Source organism: Enhydra lutris, unplaced genomic scaffold (assembly GCF_002288905.1).
Source record: "Enhydra lutris kenyoni isolate GAN:26980312 unplaced genomic scaffold, ASM228890v2 scaffoldscaffold1, whole genome shotgun sequence".
NCBI classification, from domain to species: Eukaryota; Metazoa; Chordata; class Mammalia; order Carnivora; family Mustelidae; genus Enhydra; species Enhydra lutris.
Window position 1 is genome coordinate 297,457 of NW_019154085.1, and position 19,227 is coordinate 316,683.

A 19,227-nucleotide genomic window follows, 5' to 3' on the forward strand; every position below is an offset into this window, starting at 1 on the left:
ACTTCTCTTTCTGCTACTTCATTATTAGTGTACAGAAATGTAACATATTTCTGTATATTTTGTATCTTGCAGCATTACTGAATTCACTTATCAGTTCTAGTAGTTTTTTGGTGGAGTCTTTTAGGTTTTCTGTGTATAGTATCATGTCATCTACAAATAGTGAAAGTTTTACTTCTTCCCTACCAATTTGGACGCTATTTATTTATTTTTTTCTTAGCTGATTGTTGTGGTTAGGACTTCCAGTATTTTGTTGGGAAAAAGTAGTAAAAATGTACATCCTTGCTGATCTTAGCAGAAAAGCTGTTTTTCATGACTGAATATGCTGTTAGTTGTGGGTTTTTCATATATGGCCTTTATTATGTAGAAAAATGTTCCCTATGAGCCCACTTTTTGAGAGTTTTTATCATAAATGGATGCTGTACTTTGCCATATGCTTTTTCTGCATCTATGGAGATAATCATATGGTTTTTATCCTTTATCTTCTTAATGTGACATATCATGTTGATTAATTTGTGAATATGAAACCATTCTTGCATCCCTGGGAAAAATCCCACTTGATTAGGGTGAATTTTTTTTAATGTATTGTTGGATTTGGTTTGCTAATACTTTGTTGAGGATTTTTGCATCAATGTTTATCAGAGAAATTAGCCTGTACTTCTCTTTTTTTGTAATGTTTAATCTGGTTTTGGTATCAGAGTAATGCTGGCTTTGTAGAATGAATTTGGAAGTTTCCTTCCTCTTCTATTTTCTGGAATAGTTTGAGAAGAATAAGTATTAACTTTTCTTTAAATGTTTGGTTAAAATAAAAAAGACAATAAATAACAAGTGTTGGCAAGGATGTGAAGGAAAAGGAACCCTCCTGCCATATTGGTTGGAATGTTTATTTGTACAGCCACTGTGGAAAACAATATTGAGGTTCCACAAAAAGTTAAAAATAGAAATACCATAGGATCCAATAATTCCACTACTAGGTGTTTACCCAGAGGAAATAAAAACACTATTTTGAAAAAGATATATGCACCCTCATGTTTATTGTTGCATTATTTAAAATAGCTAAGCTATGGACAGCCCAAATGTTAATCTTAGATGAATGGATAAAGAAGTTTATATATATATATATATATGTGTGTGTGTGTATGTGTGTGTGTGTGTGTGTATAATCTCATATATATATATGAAATAAATATGTATATGATGATTTATATATAATAAATATACATAAAATGAAATATTACTCAGACATAAAAAATGAGATCTTGCCATTTACAACAACATGATGGACCTAATGGGTATAATACTAAGTGAAATAAGTCAGTTAGATAAAGACAAATACCATACGATCGCACTGATGGGTGGAATTTAAGAAACAAAACGAAGAAAGAAAGAGACAAACAAAAAAGCGGACTGTTAAATCCAGAGAGAAACTGGTAGTTGCTGGAACGGAGGTTGATGGAGGGATAGGAGAAATAGGTAAATGGGCTCAAGGGTATGCTTATCTTAATGAGCACCGAGTAATGCACAGAACTGTTGAATCATGATACTGCATGCCTAAAACTAATATAACACTGTATGTTAACTACATACCAGTTTAAAAAAGAAGAAAAGAAAGAAAGAAAAAATAACAAAAAAAGTTTCTTGTGTTTTAAGTGGCTGTATTTTTTTCAAAAAACTATTTTATTACGGTCAATACTTAATATAAGATCTACTCCCTTAGCAAATTTTTAGGTGTATATTATTGTCTTCAGGCACAATGTTGTACAGCAGGTATCTAGAACTTATTCATGTTTTTAAACTGAAACTTTATGCCCATTGATTAAGAACTTTCCCTTTTCTCCTCCAAGCTGCTGTCAACCATCAATCCAGTCTTTGGTTGTGTGACTGGATTTTTTCATGATTGGTATTTGCCTTTCTGTGAATGGCTTATTTCTCTTAGCACACTGTGCTGAAAGTTCATCCATATTATTATATATTGCAGAAATTCTTTTGTAAAGGATGAATAGTGTTCTACTGTACGTATATACCACACTTTCTTTATCCATTCTTGTGTCAGTGACATATAGATTTTTTCCACATCGTGGCTATTGTACATAGAGCTGCTTTGAACACAGCAGTGCTAAAAGGCAACCTATGAAAGAGGAGAAAACATTTGCAAAGCAAATATCTGATGAGGGCTTTATCTCCAACATATAAAAGGAACTCCTACAACTCAACAGCAGAAAAACGCCTAATACAGGAGGTGATTGAACAGACATTTCTCCAAAGATGACAGATAAATTACCAACAGAAACATGACAAGATGCTCAAAGTTGTCAGTGAAGTGCAAATCAAACTCATAATAAGATATTACTTCACACAGATCAGGATGGCTATTAAGAAAAAAATAAATGACAATAAATATTTTTGGAGGATGTGGAGAAATTGTAATCCTTGAAATTGTTGGTGGAAATACAAAATGATAAAGCCACTATGGAATTTAGCATGATATTTCCTCAAACATAAAAATAGAACTCCCATATGATCAGGAATCTCACTCCTGGATATTTACCTAAAATAATTGAAATCAGGATCTTGAAAAGGGTTAGCACTCAAGTGGCTGTATTCTTTAATTTCCCTGTTTGAGCACCAAAAACATAGTTGTTTTAAAGATTTTATGAGTCTGCTCCCTAAAATTAAAATCATCTAGAGTGAATTTGTTATAATTATTTTGTTTTTTGAATTTCTTTCTTAGTATTAACTTTTAGGGTTTTTTAGGGGGGAGAAATTTAAGATTTTACTATTTTTTGTGGCAGCTTTCTTTTTGCCATTTTATCGCTCTCTTCCTTCTTTCTTTCTCTTCTTTCCTCCCCTCTCACCCTTTCTTACCCAACCTTCTCACTGGTTTTGTGGTTGTTTCCATTCACCCTTCAGGCTTTCAGCCCAAAATGAGATTATAGAATGGCATTTTGGGCTCCTGCTCTTGAGTGATGTTGGAGACACCACAGATCCACACACAGAAGGACTAGATGGGTTCAGCTCAGTTTTTGTTTGCATTTCTAAGTCTGTGTCCCATTTTCTGCCCCAAGTAGCAGAACAACAATCCCCCCTATTTTTCAGCCTCTTTTCATTAATGGGCAGGAAATCCACAGTCTAGTCCTTACCTTTCGGGAGCCTGTCAGTATCTTACAAAGGACATTTTAGTACCTCTCATCCTACTCTAGCCCAGCTCTGAACTGCCACTACCTGCCTTTGGTCCACGGAATTCTCACATTTTTGTCTCAATGATGTCTTCTTTTTTTCTCTCCTACATTTTATTTTCATTTTACATATTCCTGATTATTTTTTAATGGACCTCATACCCAGTAATTACCTATTTGTTTGTTTGTTTGTCTTGAAGGTAAGTTTCTTGGGGTAAGAACCTTATTCATTGATATCTCACTACTTTTTAGAATAATTTATTGGGTATAATTGCCTTTGAAAACAAATTCCAATCCATGATATATTCTACTTATAAGCAGAATAAATAAACAGGAGCTAAATGTGCCAAAAAGAAACTCCACATTTCAAAAAAGATTTCAGCAGATAATTTATATCATTTTCTTTTACCTTCAGTATTCATTCTTTCACTATCCATCTCACTCTTCCTTCTGAATCGTCTCTCCAGAATACAAACATGAGCTAATAATTCCCATCTTAAAAAGAAACACTCCCTTGATCTCCTGTTTCTATATTCCTCTCCAGATGCTCACACAATTTTTGTACTACTTTCTCACATCAAAATCATCTCAAAAGAACAGTTCCCTCAACTACCTACACTCTTCACCCCGTACATATTGCTTAACGCTGTAACCCATCTCCCTTCCTCACTACTCCACTGAAACTGCCCTTGGTCAAGATTACCAGCAAGTAATCTACTTCTCTGCCCTCCTCTAGCAGAGAGCAGTGCTCAGTGTGGCATCCAACAGGACTGACCACTCCCTCTTTTTGGAAGCATTCACCTTTCTCAGGTTCTATCACATCACACTTTCCTGGATTTTCTCCCGCATCACTGGCTGCTCCATTTCAGTTTCTGTATAGGTTCTTCTTCTTCTCTTGGACGTTTAGATAGTGAAGAGGCTCGTGGCTCAAGCTTGGGCTCCTTTGCATCTGTCCTTTCTTTCCCTGGAGGACGTTATCGTCTCTCATCGCTTGAACTACTACATGTGCTGGTGACTATGCCGTGGTAATCTCTACCCCAGAGCATTTCCCAAGCTCCAAACACGTCTGTAACTGCCTATTTGACATCTGTACTTGGTTCTTAGACATCTCTAATTAACTTGTCCAAAACTGAAACACTTTTGAAATTTACTGCATTTTCCCTGCTTAATCTTCTTTCATGGGAATTTGAAACTCTTTTACGGTATCTTTTAGTTTCTGTATTTTCATTTCCTCATTCATATTATCACTATAATATATTGATGACATTCTTGGTGTCATTCTAAATTGTACTTACTTATTATTTAATTGCATATAGTTGCTAGACAGTATATTGGACATCAGGTAATTTTCTGTCAATAAGGAAAAATATAATGATCATTCTTCTGAAAAATTGATGAATTTTTCTTAGGAAGAAGAGAAAGAAATTAAACATCTACTCCAATGTTTTATATACCTCGTGAAAATCTGGTCAGGGCTTATAACTTTAATTTTTGAACTGTTGAGATAAGTGATTGCTCTAATATTAAATTTGGAAATAAAAATGTAAGAATTATGTGTAAAAATAAGCTTCATGGGGTTCATTTTGTAAAAATAGCTATTTCAGCACCAGAATCATGACAGCAAATGTCACCTTTGGGTTGACTTAGGGCATACATCTTTCTGTAATTATATTTGAAGAGTTTAACAACAAATAATGACTTTTCCCAAAATACTAAGCTGAGAACACGCAGCAAACAAGAAAGACCTGGTCCTTCCCACATAGAGAGGAGTAAATGATTCTAGAACCCATTAATAAGAAAACAAATAAATAAATGCACCTGGCATAAGACCATGAAGGAAAAAAGAATAAGGAGGGAGAAGTTGGTTTAGATTATGTGGCCAAGAAAATAATTTCTGAGGATGCTTTAAGATGAATGGATATTTAAACTGAGAATAAAGCAAATTATAAAACCAAATGTGTGGCGGTTTTAAGGAAACCAAATTATTTCTCTATAGATTGATACTGTATAAAAGTGCTAAAATTTGTTCATTATGTAAAGTTAGTAGCAATCTTTTTTTCTTGTTTTTGCTAACTTGTTTTTCACACCTGTTGGTTTATGAGTAGATGCATAAACTGGTGAAAATCACAGTGCATATTTGATTCATTTGGAAAATAATAATTCATTTGGAAAATAATAATTCTTTTTGAGGCATTATTATTTTTTTATTTTTATATATAATAGTATTATATAAATATATTTATATTTTTTAAATTTTTATTTAAATTCCAGGTAACATTGACTTTTATACTAAATGATAAAAATTTTAGTCATAAAAAATTTTATAGTCATGAGCTATACGTTCTTTATGGATGTTGGATATCAATATTTTTGAGAGTGTTTTTTTAATGATCATTCACCAATCTATTATAATCTTTAATTTACATTATATGGTGAGCATTTATGTTTGTTTTCAGGATAACAGAACTATTTGAATTTTGATTTATAGATGTTTTGACTGGGTAACTTATTTTTGTTCATAGAATCTTTCCATAACCATTGAACCATAGATATCACATGAGGACAATTAAAGCTGTGTTTTGATTTAATTAAACATCTCAGAAATAAGTTTAGGAAAATTACTCTGTTGCTTTATAACCTTTAGAAGCTTGTTCCTTCCTCTGGAAAATCTTTTCCTCTGGTAGAGTGTTACATCTTGGCAAGAATGAAATAAATTGAATCATCTGAGATTAGATTCTGTTGAAAGGTCAAGATGATTTTATATTTTAAAAGTTATGAAGTTTGAGTTCTAATTCTATTAGGAATTTATTATAATTCTTTTAGAAATTTATTAAACTAAATCATATGTTTATTCTGTATCTAGTGATAGAAGAGGTTGTTAAATATTGCTTGTATCCAAATAAGATATGTTAAAACACACACACACACACACACACACACACACACGCACCATTCTGTAGCTTTAGGGATTTATTGTTTAGGTGAGTGTTATGAATTTCTAGGAGTTATAAGTTAAGTAAACAACAGATCTCCACTTTTCTGTTCAGAAACTCTTTCTGCATAGATAATGTTATTTTTTGACTTTTTATTCTTATTTTTTGTTAAAGTACAATATGAATAGACTTCATGTTTCAGATCCATATTTTTAGATTTGATTTTAATAATGACAAAACCTGAAAGAGGACTTCATAGTTCATTAGGATTGTAAATTCCAATAACTTTTTAATGAGAAAATATTTTAAAATTTATTAAAATACTTTTTATTCAGCTTATAAAGTACTATACTATACTTAAATTATATTAGAGTGAGATAGATAAGATACTTTTAAAGGAATTGTTAAATCTGACAACACAGCAGGTTCTTATTTGAACAGAAAATATACTTGAGATTCAGAAAGTTTACTGCTGTGCCACTACCTTCTTTCTAGGAGCAACGTCGCACGAGTCGCCCATTTATGCGGCAACTTTAACATCCTTTGGTAAGTCCCAGCTGTCTCCAAGTCTTTCTCCACATGGGGAATTGGGAATATTGGGAATTCCTACTGTTTTCACACCCCAGATGCTTATCTAAAGAAAATTCAAAAACTTCTGGATGTTGTTAAGAGCTTAATAATAAATATTATTAAATATGAAAGTGTTGTTATTGCAATGATTGGTCCAATATTTTATGTTAGGGCCACAGGGAGGACAAATGGAAGTGAGACAAAAGTTAAAGTTTGGGTTAAGAAAAGGTCTAAAATTAAGAGAGAAATGAATCGAAATGAATTTTTCTTCTTTAGCTTGTCTTGTGCAGAATGTAGCTGTTAACTTGGGCTTTCACATGAGATTTCTGTGGTCTTCAAATAATTTTCCATGCAGTTATCAGCTGTTTTTAGAATTAGAGACATTATGATAACTAGTTACCAGAGTGATTGACTAATCATTCTTATGATTTCATATATCCACCTGACACTTGCTAGCAGAAAGTCTTTACGTTTAATTGAACAAAATTGTGTTTTCCTGATTGAGAGCTTTAGTTTGTGTAATCAGATTTTAAGACTTTATTCAAGATACTCAATAAAATATATCATCACTTTGGTCTTAGAGTCATACACTTGAAAATGTCAATGTAGGGGTGCCTGGGTGGCCCAATCCATTGGGCGTCTGCCTTTGGCTCAGGTCATGATCCTCGAGTCCTAGGATCAAGACCCCCCTCCCCCAAGTCAGGCTCCCTGCTCAGTGGGAAGTCTGCTTCTCCCTTTTTCCCTCACCCCACTTGTGTGCTCTCTGTCTCTCTCTCTCTCTCTCTCTCAGTCTCTCAAATAAGTAAATTAAATCAAAAGAAAGGAAGGAAGGAAGGAAGGAAGGAAGGAAGGAAGGAAGAAAAGGTCAATGTAACTGGAAATGTTTTAGCCAGAAGAACACATTCGAATGAAAAGGCAATTAATTCCGTGTTTCTCTGCTTTGAGTGGGAGAAGGAGCTTCTTTCCTAAATCAGGAAAAAACTGTTCTTAGTCACTTTTTTTTTGAACAGAGAAGAGGAAGGTGCAATCCAGACGCAATACATCATTTATATCAATCCTTGATATATGACTTGGAGTTAATGATTCATGTTGTTGGTGCTAAAGCTGACACAACCAGGCACGCAATGGTGGGTTCAATAGCGCATTAGTGTACACTCTCAACCTGCACCGCAGTCTCCTTCCATGCAGACAAGTGACCGCATTAGGGTATCATAAGCCATTTCTCCCTTCTGCACAGCAGTGAATTGCACACTCATTCCTACACTTCTTCGTACAACTTGTTTGGTGAAGGGCAACTACACAGATGGTCTCTCCTGAACCCAACACAACTGTGGCTTGTGGCCCAAACTGCATGCAAGAAAAAGGGCCAGAGAAACGCAACTTATAAGTTGATCTATTGTTTATTCTGAGCACTTTCATCTACTCAAAAACCACAATAGTGAGAATGGGCTTCTGAAAAACACTCTCCTGTATTTCATTTTTAAGGATTTTTTTTTGGATGTAGTATTTGCTTTGAACTATGGAGTCATATGTGTGTATAGCCTTAGAAAATTCTTAGCTATTAAGATATAATATTTTCTATTATTCTAAGATGTGTAGTTTGTAGCCTCAGAATTTTTTCTGAAACTTATTTGAAATTCCAGTTAGACACGTTAGGCTTTTGAGTCTATCCTTCAATGAATTTAACTTCTCTTTCACATTTTCTATCTCCTTATCCTCTATATTTTGAGTAATTTCTTCAAATACATCTGTAGGTATTTTAGTTCTTCATCTTTCTTCCATTTTTCTTCAATTTGCTGTTTAACCTATCCACTGAGTTTAAATTTTTTTTTTAAAGTAAGCTCCAAGCCCAATGTGGGGCTCAAACTCATATCCCTGTGATTAAGAGTCACAAATTCTACTGACTGAGCCAGCCAGGCTCTCTTCTGTTGAGTCTTTAATTTTGAAAAATCATGCTTTTCAGATTGATAAATTATATTTCATTACTGTCAAATCTTTTTTGATCATTTCTGAGAATCTTTTGTTTCATGCTTTTATTTATCCCTACTTTTCTTTCAATATTTCACATGTGATTATGTTATAATCTAAATTGGATCATTCCTATATGTGAAGTTTTGGACTGTTACCTATGATGAATGCTAACCTGTTCTTACTCACTCTTGATGATGGTAGTTTGTTTCACTGTGTGTTATTTGCTGATGATGATGGTGGTGGTGATGTTAGTTTTTTTTTTTTTTTCAGACATGAACTCTTATTTGCCTAGAATTAATCTGTGGAAATGTGCTTGATTAAAAATCTATTTTTCAAGGTAGGATTGTGTTTTACTTTTAAAATCCAGGTTGTTATCAGTCTGTGGGGAAGTTTATCCACTCCTGTCTGGAGATTCCTTGATTGGGGTGGTAATATACATTCAAATCAGAAACTTACATGACAGTAGGTATATTATTACAAATTCTCACAAAGGACTGTGATTTTTTTTCTTTAGTTTTTAATCACCCAGGGCAATATCGAGTACTAAAAATTACTACCTGGTTTTAGCTTAATATTTGAGGATTTAAAATATTTATGTCTATTTTTGCCCTCAGGAAAATTTCTCTTAATTTTTTGAACTCATAAAAGTTTATTTAAAAGTATATTTATAGTAATTTATCCAACATCTGAATGTTTTATAGTAGAAGGCTTTTTAGAATTTGTAGTCTTATACTGCTGAAATCAGAATATTAAACCATTCTTTCCCTGTGGTTCTGCTTAAAAACCCTGCTACTTGATTTGAGGAAGTGTTTAAAAACAAAAATTCTTTTTTTTTTAGATTTTATTTATTTGACACACAGAGAGAGATCACAAGTAGGCAGAGAGGCAGGCAGAGAGACAGAGGGAAGCAGGCTACCCACTGAGCAGAGAGCCTGATGTGGGGCTTGATCCCAGGACCCTGAGATCATGACCTGAGCTGAAGGCAGAGGCTTAACCCACTGAGCCACCCAGGTGCCCCTAAAAACAAAATTTTTATTTTGGAATAATTTTAGGTTAACAGAAAAGTTTCAATATTAAAAGAGAATTCTTATCTACCCTTCATATAATTCCCTCTATTACCAACATCTTATATAAGCACGTTTCATTCATAAAACTAAGAAACCAGCATAGGTGCATTATTGTTAACTAAGCTCCATGCTCTCTCTATTCAGATTTCACCATTTTTTCTACTAGTGTTCTTTTTCTGTCCCAGCCCTCCATCCAGAATACCACATTGTACTAGCTGTCATGCTTCCCTAGCCTCCTTAGGTCTATGATAGTTTCTCAGACATTTTTTCCTGACAACTTTCAGGATGGCTAGGGATTTTATAGAATGTCTTATGTTTGTATGATTTTTTCCCCTCATTATTAGAATTATAATTTTTTGTAGAGAATGTGACAGAGTTGAAGTGCCCTTATCATCATCATATTAGGAGGTACTGACTATCAACATGACTTATCACTGTGATTACCTGGCCAAGGGTAGTGTTCACTAGGTTTTTCTCTGTGCAGTTGTTTCATTGAATAATAACTTTTTTTTAAAAGATTTTATTTATTTATTTGACAGACAAAGATCACAAGTAGGCAGAGAGGCAGGCAGAGAGAGAGGGGGAAGCAGGTTCCCCGCAGAGCAGAGAGCTGGATGTGGGGCTTGATCCCAGGACTCTGAGATCATGACCTGAGCTGAAGGCAGAGGCTTTAACCCACTGAGCCACCCAGGTGCCCTGAATAATAACTTTTTAATATCTAAGCTCTTCAGGTGATACTTTTTTTATGAAAGCAGTATTGTTTCATATTTTTCTGAGGATGTAAAATACACATCTCCAAGTACTACTCTGTATGTTTTATTCTTACTGTTGTTGTAATCTCCACATTTTGGGAGAATACTCTTGTTTTTGGCTTTGACTTTCTAAATTGGCAAGTGATTTAAAAAAAAAAAAAAAAAAAAACCCTTTAGGGGCCCCTGGGTGGCTCAGTGGGTTGAATGTCTGACTCTTGGTTTCTGCTCAGGTCATGATCTCATGGGTCATGAGATTGAGTCCCACATTGGACTCCATACACAGTGGGGAGTCGACTTAAAGATTCTCTCCCTTTGCTCCCCCCGCCCCCAGCTCACATGTGCACATGTACATACTCTCTCTCTAAAACAAATAAATCTTACAAAAATTAAACTATTAGGGGCGCCTGGGTGGCTCAGTGGATTAAAGCCTCTGCCTTCGGCTCAGGTTGTGATCCCGGGGTCCTGGGATCGAGCCCCGCATCGGGCTCTCTGCTCGGCAGGGAGCTTGCTTCCTCCTCTCTCTCTCTCTGCCTGCCTCTCTGCCTACTTGTGATCTCTATCTGTCAAATAAAAAATAAAATCTAAAAAAAAAAATTAAACTATTAAATAATTTTAGCTTTTTAGATTTTTTTGTCATTAAAAAAAAAATTTATCATGGTAAACATACTCTTTAATCTCCAACACCTATTTCACCCGTCCTCCTACCCACTTCCCCTCTGGTAACCATCAGTCTGTTCTCTATAGTTAGGAGTTTCTGTCTTGGTTTGTCTCTCTGTGTTTTGTTTTTTTCTTTGCTCATTTGTTTTGTTTCTTAAATTTGGCATATGGTGAAATCATATAGTTAATTTTCTTTCTCTGATGGACTTTTTCACTTAGCATTACACTCCTATCCATGTCATTGCAAATGGAACATTATGCTCTTTTTATGGCTGGATAATATTCCATTGTATGTATATACCACTTCTTTATTCATTCATCTATCCATGGACACGTGGGCTGCTTCCACAGTTTGGATATTATAGGTAATGCTGCAATAAACATAGGGGTGCATGTATCCCTCTGGATTAGTGTTTTTGAATTTATTAGCTAAATACCCAATAGTGTGATTACCAGATCTTAGAGTGCTTCTACTTTTAATTTGTTGAGGAACCTCTATATTGATACCTATAGTGGCTGCACCAGTTTGCATTCCCACCAATAGTGCAAGATGGTCCCTTTTTCTCCACGTCCTTGCCAACACTTGTTGTTTCTTGTGTTCTTGATTTTAGCCATTCTGGCAGGGTGAAGTAATATCTAATTGTGGTTTTGATTTGTTTTTCCCTGATGATTAGTGATGCTGACCATCTTTTTATTTATCTCTTGGCCATCTGTAAGTCTCTTTTGGAGAAATGTCTGTTCATGCCCTATGCCCATTTTTAAATTTGATTGTCTGGGATGTTTTTGGTGTTGAATTGTTTAAGTTCTTTATATGTTTTGGATACTAACCCTTTATCGGATATGTCATTTGCAAATATCTTCTCCCATTCCATAGGTTCTATTTTAGTTTTGTTGATTCTTTTTTTTTTCTGTGCAGAAGCATTTAATTTTGGTATGGTCCTAATAGTTTATTTTTGCTTTTGTTTCCCTTATCTCAGGAGATGTATCTAGAAAAATGCTGCTGTAACTGATGTCAGAGAAATTACACCCTGTGTTCACTTCTAGGATTTTCGTAGTTTCAAGTTTCACATTTAGGTCGCTAATCCATTCTGAGTTTATTTTTGTGTATGGTGTAAGAGAGTGGTCTAGTTTCATTCTTTGCATGTGGCTGTCCAGTTTTCCCAGCACCATTTGTTGAAGAGACTGTCTTTTCCCCATTGCATATTCTTGCGTCTCTTGATGAAGATAAATTGGCCATATAATCGTGGGTTTGCTTCTGGGCTCTCTATTCTGTTCCACTGAGTTATTTGTATATTTTTGTGCTGGGAACACACTGTTTTAATTACTACAGCTCTGCAGTAGATCTTGAAATCTGGGATTGGGATACCCCCAAGTTTTGTTCTTCTTTTTCAAGATTGCTTTGGCTATTTAGTGTCTTTTGTGGTTCAGTACAAATTTTAGGATTCTTAGTTCTAGTTCTGTGAAAAATGCTGTTGGTATTATAAGGATTGCTTTGGGTAATGTGGACATTTTAACAATATTAGTTCTCCCAACCCATGAGCATGGAATATCTTTCCATTTGTTTGTGTCATCTTCAATTTATTTCATCAGAGATTTACAGTTTCCAGAGTGTAGGTCTTTCATCCCTTTGATTAAGTTTATTCCTAGGTATTTTAATGTTTTTTGTGCAATTGTAAATGGGATTGTTTTCTTAATTTCTTTCTGCTTAATTAATTTTCTTAATTTCTTTCATTGTTAGTGTATAGAAATGCAATAGATTTCTGCACATCAATTTTGTATCTTGCAGCTTTACTGAATTCGTTTATCAGTTCTAGTAGTTTTTCAGTGGTCTTTCAGGTTTTCTGTATATAATGTCATGTCATTGGCAAAGGTGAAAGTTTAATTGTTCATTACTGATTTGGATACATTTTCTTTTTCTTTTTCTTTTTTATTTTTGGTCTGGTTGCTGTGACTAGTACTTTCAGTACTTTCTCAAATAAATGTGGTGAGAGTGGAATCTATGTCTAGTTCCCTTAGGGGAAAAGCTCTCAGTTTTTCACCATTGAGTATGATGTTAGCTATGGGTTTTTTTTTTTTTATATGGCCTTTATTATGTAGAGGTGTATTCCTTCTAAACTCACTTTGCTGAGAATTTTTTATTGTGAATGGATGATGTACTTTGTCAAATACTTTTTTGCATCTATTGAAATGATCATATGGTTTTTATTCTTTCTCTTATTAATGTGATGTGTCATGTTGATTTGTAGAATACTGAACCACCATTGCATCCCAGAATTAAATCCCACTTGATCTTGGTGAATGACTTTTTAAATGTATTGTTGGATTTGGTTTGCTAATATTTGATGAGGACTTTTGCATCTATATTCATCAGAGAGATTGACCTGTAGTTCTTTTTTTGTAGTTTCTTTATCTGGTTTTGGTATCAGGGTAATGCTGGCCTTAGGATGAATTTGGAAGCTTTCCTTCCTCTTCTATTTTTTGGAATAGTTTGACAAGAATAGGTATTAACTTGTCTTTAAATGTTTGGTAGGGGGCGCCTGGGTGGCTCAGTCATTAAGTGTCTTCCTTTGGCTCAGGTCATGATCTCAGGGTTCTGGGATTGAGCCCTGCATTGGGCTCCCTGCTCAACAGGCAGCCTGCTTCTCCCTCTACTACTTCCCCTACTTGTATTCCCTCTCTCACTGTGTCTCTTTGTCAAATAAATAAATAAAATATTTAAAAAAATGATTGGTAGAATTCACCCATGAAGACATCTGGTCCTGGACTTTTGTTTGTTGGGAATTTTTTTGATTACTACTCATGGATTATCTTATGCCCTTCTTTAAGAAGGCATTTGCGAAGGCTTCACAAATACCTTGAATAGACTGATTTTTAAGGAGGTAATGTGATAGTTAAGTACATAACACTGCTACTTACTAATTGTGTGATGTTTGGGGAATTTAATATGAATTTCCCATTGTCAATATTAGTATAATTGAAATATATAACTCATGAGCATTAAAGGAATGTATCATAGCCTGATACATGGTAGATACACAGTACATGTTAGTTAATAACATTATCTTATACCTCTCCCTCAGGCCAAAAGTAAATTGGAAAAGAGTCCATGAAATTTTGCTGGCAAAGAATTGGCTAGATTTAAAAAATTTTAATATGCAAAAAAATTTGAACAATCCTGACTTTGTCTTTAGTCTACATGGGCCATAAAGCCATGGGTGACATCAACATATGTAATTGTTATTTGAGTTCTTCAGTTATAAGTAGCTAACACTGACTGATGACCTTAACCTTAAAAAAGGATTTTTTTTTAAAGGGATTTTTTAAAGGCTAAAGCATCACTCACAGAACCAAGGGAAGAGATTAATGTTTTTCGACCTGTGGTATAAGTGTTAATTCGACTATTGCAAATGTATTCTCCATATAGTACATATAAACATATAAAAGAAAAAAAAGGAAAGAGGATGAAAATGTGTGCACACTTACACACATCTTCACATACACACACACACATTTCAAAGTACGTACTCAGAGAATGAGGAATACATGTATGGGGTAGAGTTCGCATTTTTGCAGACAGTGTATCTGGTAACTTTCACTTCCCTTCTCCGCTACCTATTCTATATTTCTCTTGCATTTAGACAGAATCTTAGCTTCTGGGTGCTTTTTTCTTAGTGACGTCATCCAATTCTTCATCTTTTGTAGGATTCAGTGGTCCTTTCCACAACTGATTTTCTTTATCATAAGCACTCCTTTAGGTTCTATCCTAACTCTTCCTAGCCCCACTGTAGAGTAGAAACCCCATCTGCTCTTGACAGGCAATGTCAAACAATAGCATAGCTGCAATTTTTAAGCCTTTACCTAATAACAGATTAAACCAAAATTATTAGGGTGCAGCCTCTGTTTCAGAGGAATATTTCCGAGAACCATTCAGAGAAACCATTATCATGTTCATTGGTACACATGTATCTGCCTTGGGTATTAAAACTTACATAAAAACTCTTGGGCTCGAAAACCAACAATTTATAAAGAAGAGTATTAAATCTAATTTTAGAAGACATCTGCACTGCTTCCCCATTATACTAAGGTTTGCACTTTCTTGGGGAAATTTTTAATAAGGCGTTTGGCTATTCCATAAGGGTTACTGCTTTTGAACATTAGCTTGCTGATTTAAAACTTGAAGCTGGTACCTTGACTGAAGGCAATATTTTATGGATTGCTTCCTTGGCAATGAAAAGGCCACAATTGAACTGAGCAGGTACCAGATAGCTGCTAGTTCCTTCAAGGCATCATGTTTGGCCTCGATGGCTGACTTAGACATTCAGTGGTAACATCAGCAGGCTGAGCTCAGATGTAACCTCCATCCTTGTCTCCATGATGCTTTGTTTGAAAACCCTGGGTCAGTCATGGAAGGACAATGACACATCCATATTCTGCTTATACATCTGGGTTGTTGAGATCCTTTTATGAGGAAGAGGGGATGTTAGAATCCATTTGGGGTACAGACATATCCATGGTCTGGGCCTTTTTCATCACACGTTCCTTTCCAAATCTCCTTTTCTCCAATATTCAGTCTCACCAATTTTTGACCATCTGGCCAGATATTGGCCACTGTCCAACTGCCAAGAACCAGAGTAAAATCTTAGCTCTATAGTAGTGGACTGGGAAGCATTCTGCCTATTGCTTTGTCCATTGAGAATATTTCATGAATTACACTTTTTAATAAGAATACAAAGCTTCCAGTAATTTTTCCTCTCATTTTATATTGACAATATGTAAACATTTGTGTACATCTCCGTACATCTCTGTGTATGTCTGTTATTAATATGCACAATTAGGATGTAACAGAACATTATATAATCCAAATAAGAAAACTATTAAAAGGAATGAATTATGAGTTATGGAATTGTGAAATCAGCTAATCATGTCTCTGGTAATAAGTGAAATGGTTGACATATATAACTGGATGATAGAAAGGCCACAGTTGAGATAGGAAAAAGTAAAAGGTGACTTTCCTCACAGCCTATAAATAGGCATGTCGCGTGTTAATTTACCAGTCTGTCACTCAGTGAACTTTGATAATTTAGGTTAATGCATCTTGAAGGCAGTTTAATTCCTGTGAGCTACTGAGCACATCTTTGAATTAAATTTTGTCTTTCATTCTGGTTCTTATTTTCCAGCTCAGTTTCTGTTAATCTTACTGTATTTCCCCCCCCACCTTTTCACTCTAGATCCATTGGCCCCTCTTAAACAACATAACGCTTCAAAGGCTTTTAACATATCACCTCTTCTAGAGAAAGGGTTTTTTTTTATGCCTATACATTCTGCCATTTTAAGATATTTTGTTTATAGTGTAGGCCTTTCAACTGCAGATGCCCAGAAAAACTCTTGTGCCTATTGAAGAAAGAATTCCAGGGCAGAAGGACGATGGCTATGGTCTCTAACACTTAGTCCTTCTTTCCTCCGCACCGAGTCACACCGTAGATGCTCCATTCTGCATGGGTGGAAAACCTAAACTCACAAACTCTCTCTCCATATTATGGAAGAACAGAAAAGTAAGATCCTCTAGCAAAAGGTTTTTTTCCTTTGGAGCAACGTTACTGAGATACATCATTCATGAATCATACAATTCATCCATTTAAACTGTATAGTTCAATGGTTTTTAGTATATTCACAAAGTCCTACAACCATCACCGCAATCAATTTGAGAATATTTTTGTTATCTTGAAAAGAAGACTCATGCTCTTAGCTATCATCCTTCAAACTCCCTCCTCCAGCTCTCAGCAATCACTGATCTCCTGTCTCTCTAGACTTGTCTATTCTGGACATTTCATATAATTGGAATCATAAAATATGTGGTCTTTTGTGACCAGCTTTTTTTGGGGGAACAGTTTTGATTACTCCAAAAAGCACCGGATTAACCTAGCCATTTAATAAATATTGATTCAGTGTATCCTATGTACATTTTTTATTTTATAACTGTTACAATATTGCTGCCTTTAAATGTCTAGCCGAATTTCTACCTCCTCAAGAAAATTTTTCATGTTTGCCAGCCCCATTTGTAGTTGGCATATAATGGTTAATAGTTATAATTATTAATATTAGTTAGTGTTCAGCATACCATAGGTTAGGTATTGTGCTAGGTGCTTAATAAGGTATGTTACTTAATGCGCCTTGTGAGGAGATATTATTTCCCCTTAACAGTTGAAGAGACATTTTAAATGAACCTAAGTAGTTTTTCTAATGTTGCATAACAAATTATGGAGAAACCTTTCAAACCTAGATCTATCTGATTCCACAAACTGAGAAGAGTTTATACTTTTAAGACCTTACACATTATTTTTTTAATTGGAGAAACATGACTAATTAACTAGTTAATTGACTAAGCAAGTACAAAATCACCTAAAATAATCATCTCACAATGATCTGATTTCAATTACTTTGCATATGAAATAGCATTTATTCAAATTGCTATTTATAAATGTAGCCATTCATTTATATATTTCAAAATATGTTTATAAAGTATACAGTTTGGTGATAGGTGTTTTAGTACTTTATTTTTTAAAGCAGATATTTAAATTCTCTCTATGTAACAAAATACTTTAGAGTTCTGCGTAAGAAAACTTCAGTGTTTTAAGCTGTTTTTAAGCTTCTGAAACATAAGTTTTCCTATCTGGATTAGAGTACCTTTAGGTATTCATTCTTTGGAAGAATTCCCAATGGGTTTTCCTTTAAAAAAAAAAAAAATCTATTCATTTATTTGATGGAAAGAGTGAGTGAGAGAGCACAAGCAGGGGGAGCAGCAGAGGGAGAGGAAGAAGCAGACTCCTCACTGAGCAGGGAGCCCTACCTGGGGCTTGATCCCAGGACCCTGGGATCCTGACCTGAGCTGAAGTCGGACGTTTAATTAATTGAGTCACCTAGTCACCACTCCCCCAACAGATTTTCAGTACCTAGTTTAGAGTCAGGGCAATTTTTGAGTTTCATATTAAAATACTGAGACAGGCTTAATTCCTTACTGAGATGAGTTATTCATATGACTCTCTTGCGTGCCATTGGCAATAATCTTTACGATTATTTGGATTAGACTTTTTGTATTGATCTGATGGAACATAAGCACACCTGGGATGTATCAGTATGGAAGTAATTTACCCATCACTATCCTTGACCCTGACAGTCGTAATGCTGTTAATGTTATGAAAGCTGGGAATATGTTCTTGCTACAATTTCTAAGATAGTACATATTTAGTCATGATTTAACATTAGTGTCTTTTATCTTTGCATTATATTAGCCAGGCGCATTTTTCTTTATTTATCTAGGGACTAATGCAGTGATGCCTCAAAGAGAAACTTTTAGCTTTGATAACTTGAACAACAAAACACATTAACAAAATTTCTGTGAAAAAGTCTGTACAAAATTTTTCTTTTCTTTTTTTTAAAGATTTTTAAATTTATTTAACAGAGAGAGAGAGAGAGAGATCGCGCGCACTTGTAGGCAGAAGGGCAGGCAGAGGGGGACAGGGAAGCAGGCTCCCTGATGAGCAGAGAGCCCGATGCGGGGCTTGATCCCAGGACCCTGAGACCATGACCTGAGCCGAAGGCAGAGGCTTAACCCACTGAGCCACCCAGGTGCCCCATGTACAAAATTTTTCTTTATTGGTAAGTGCTTCTCTCACGTATCTCAGCTTCAAGTGAAAGACTGTATTAGAATCTTGAGTTTTTGCCACAAAATTAGTGCAAAGCTACCTTTCTATTCCCTATTCTTTACTGTTCCAAACTAACTTCTCTCTGAAATTGCGTACATGAGCTACACGAGCTGAGCCTCTAAGTGTTTTCTACTGATATGAGTTAAAGTGTTCACTAATTAAATCAACTGCAGAGAGCAGAGGTTCATGGCAGCTGGCATGCTGGTCCATCAGTCTGGTTTATATACGTTATATCCGCTTGGCCTCAGGCTTCTGTCCCCATTCTAAGTAGTCTGCAGCAGGAGAGAGCCAGTTCATACTCCTGACAAAATTAGGTTTGTATGAACCATCATAGACAATCCCTTTAGGAACTGAATTTTTTTTTCGATGCAAGAAAAATCAAAGATCGTCGACACATCTCT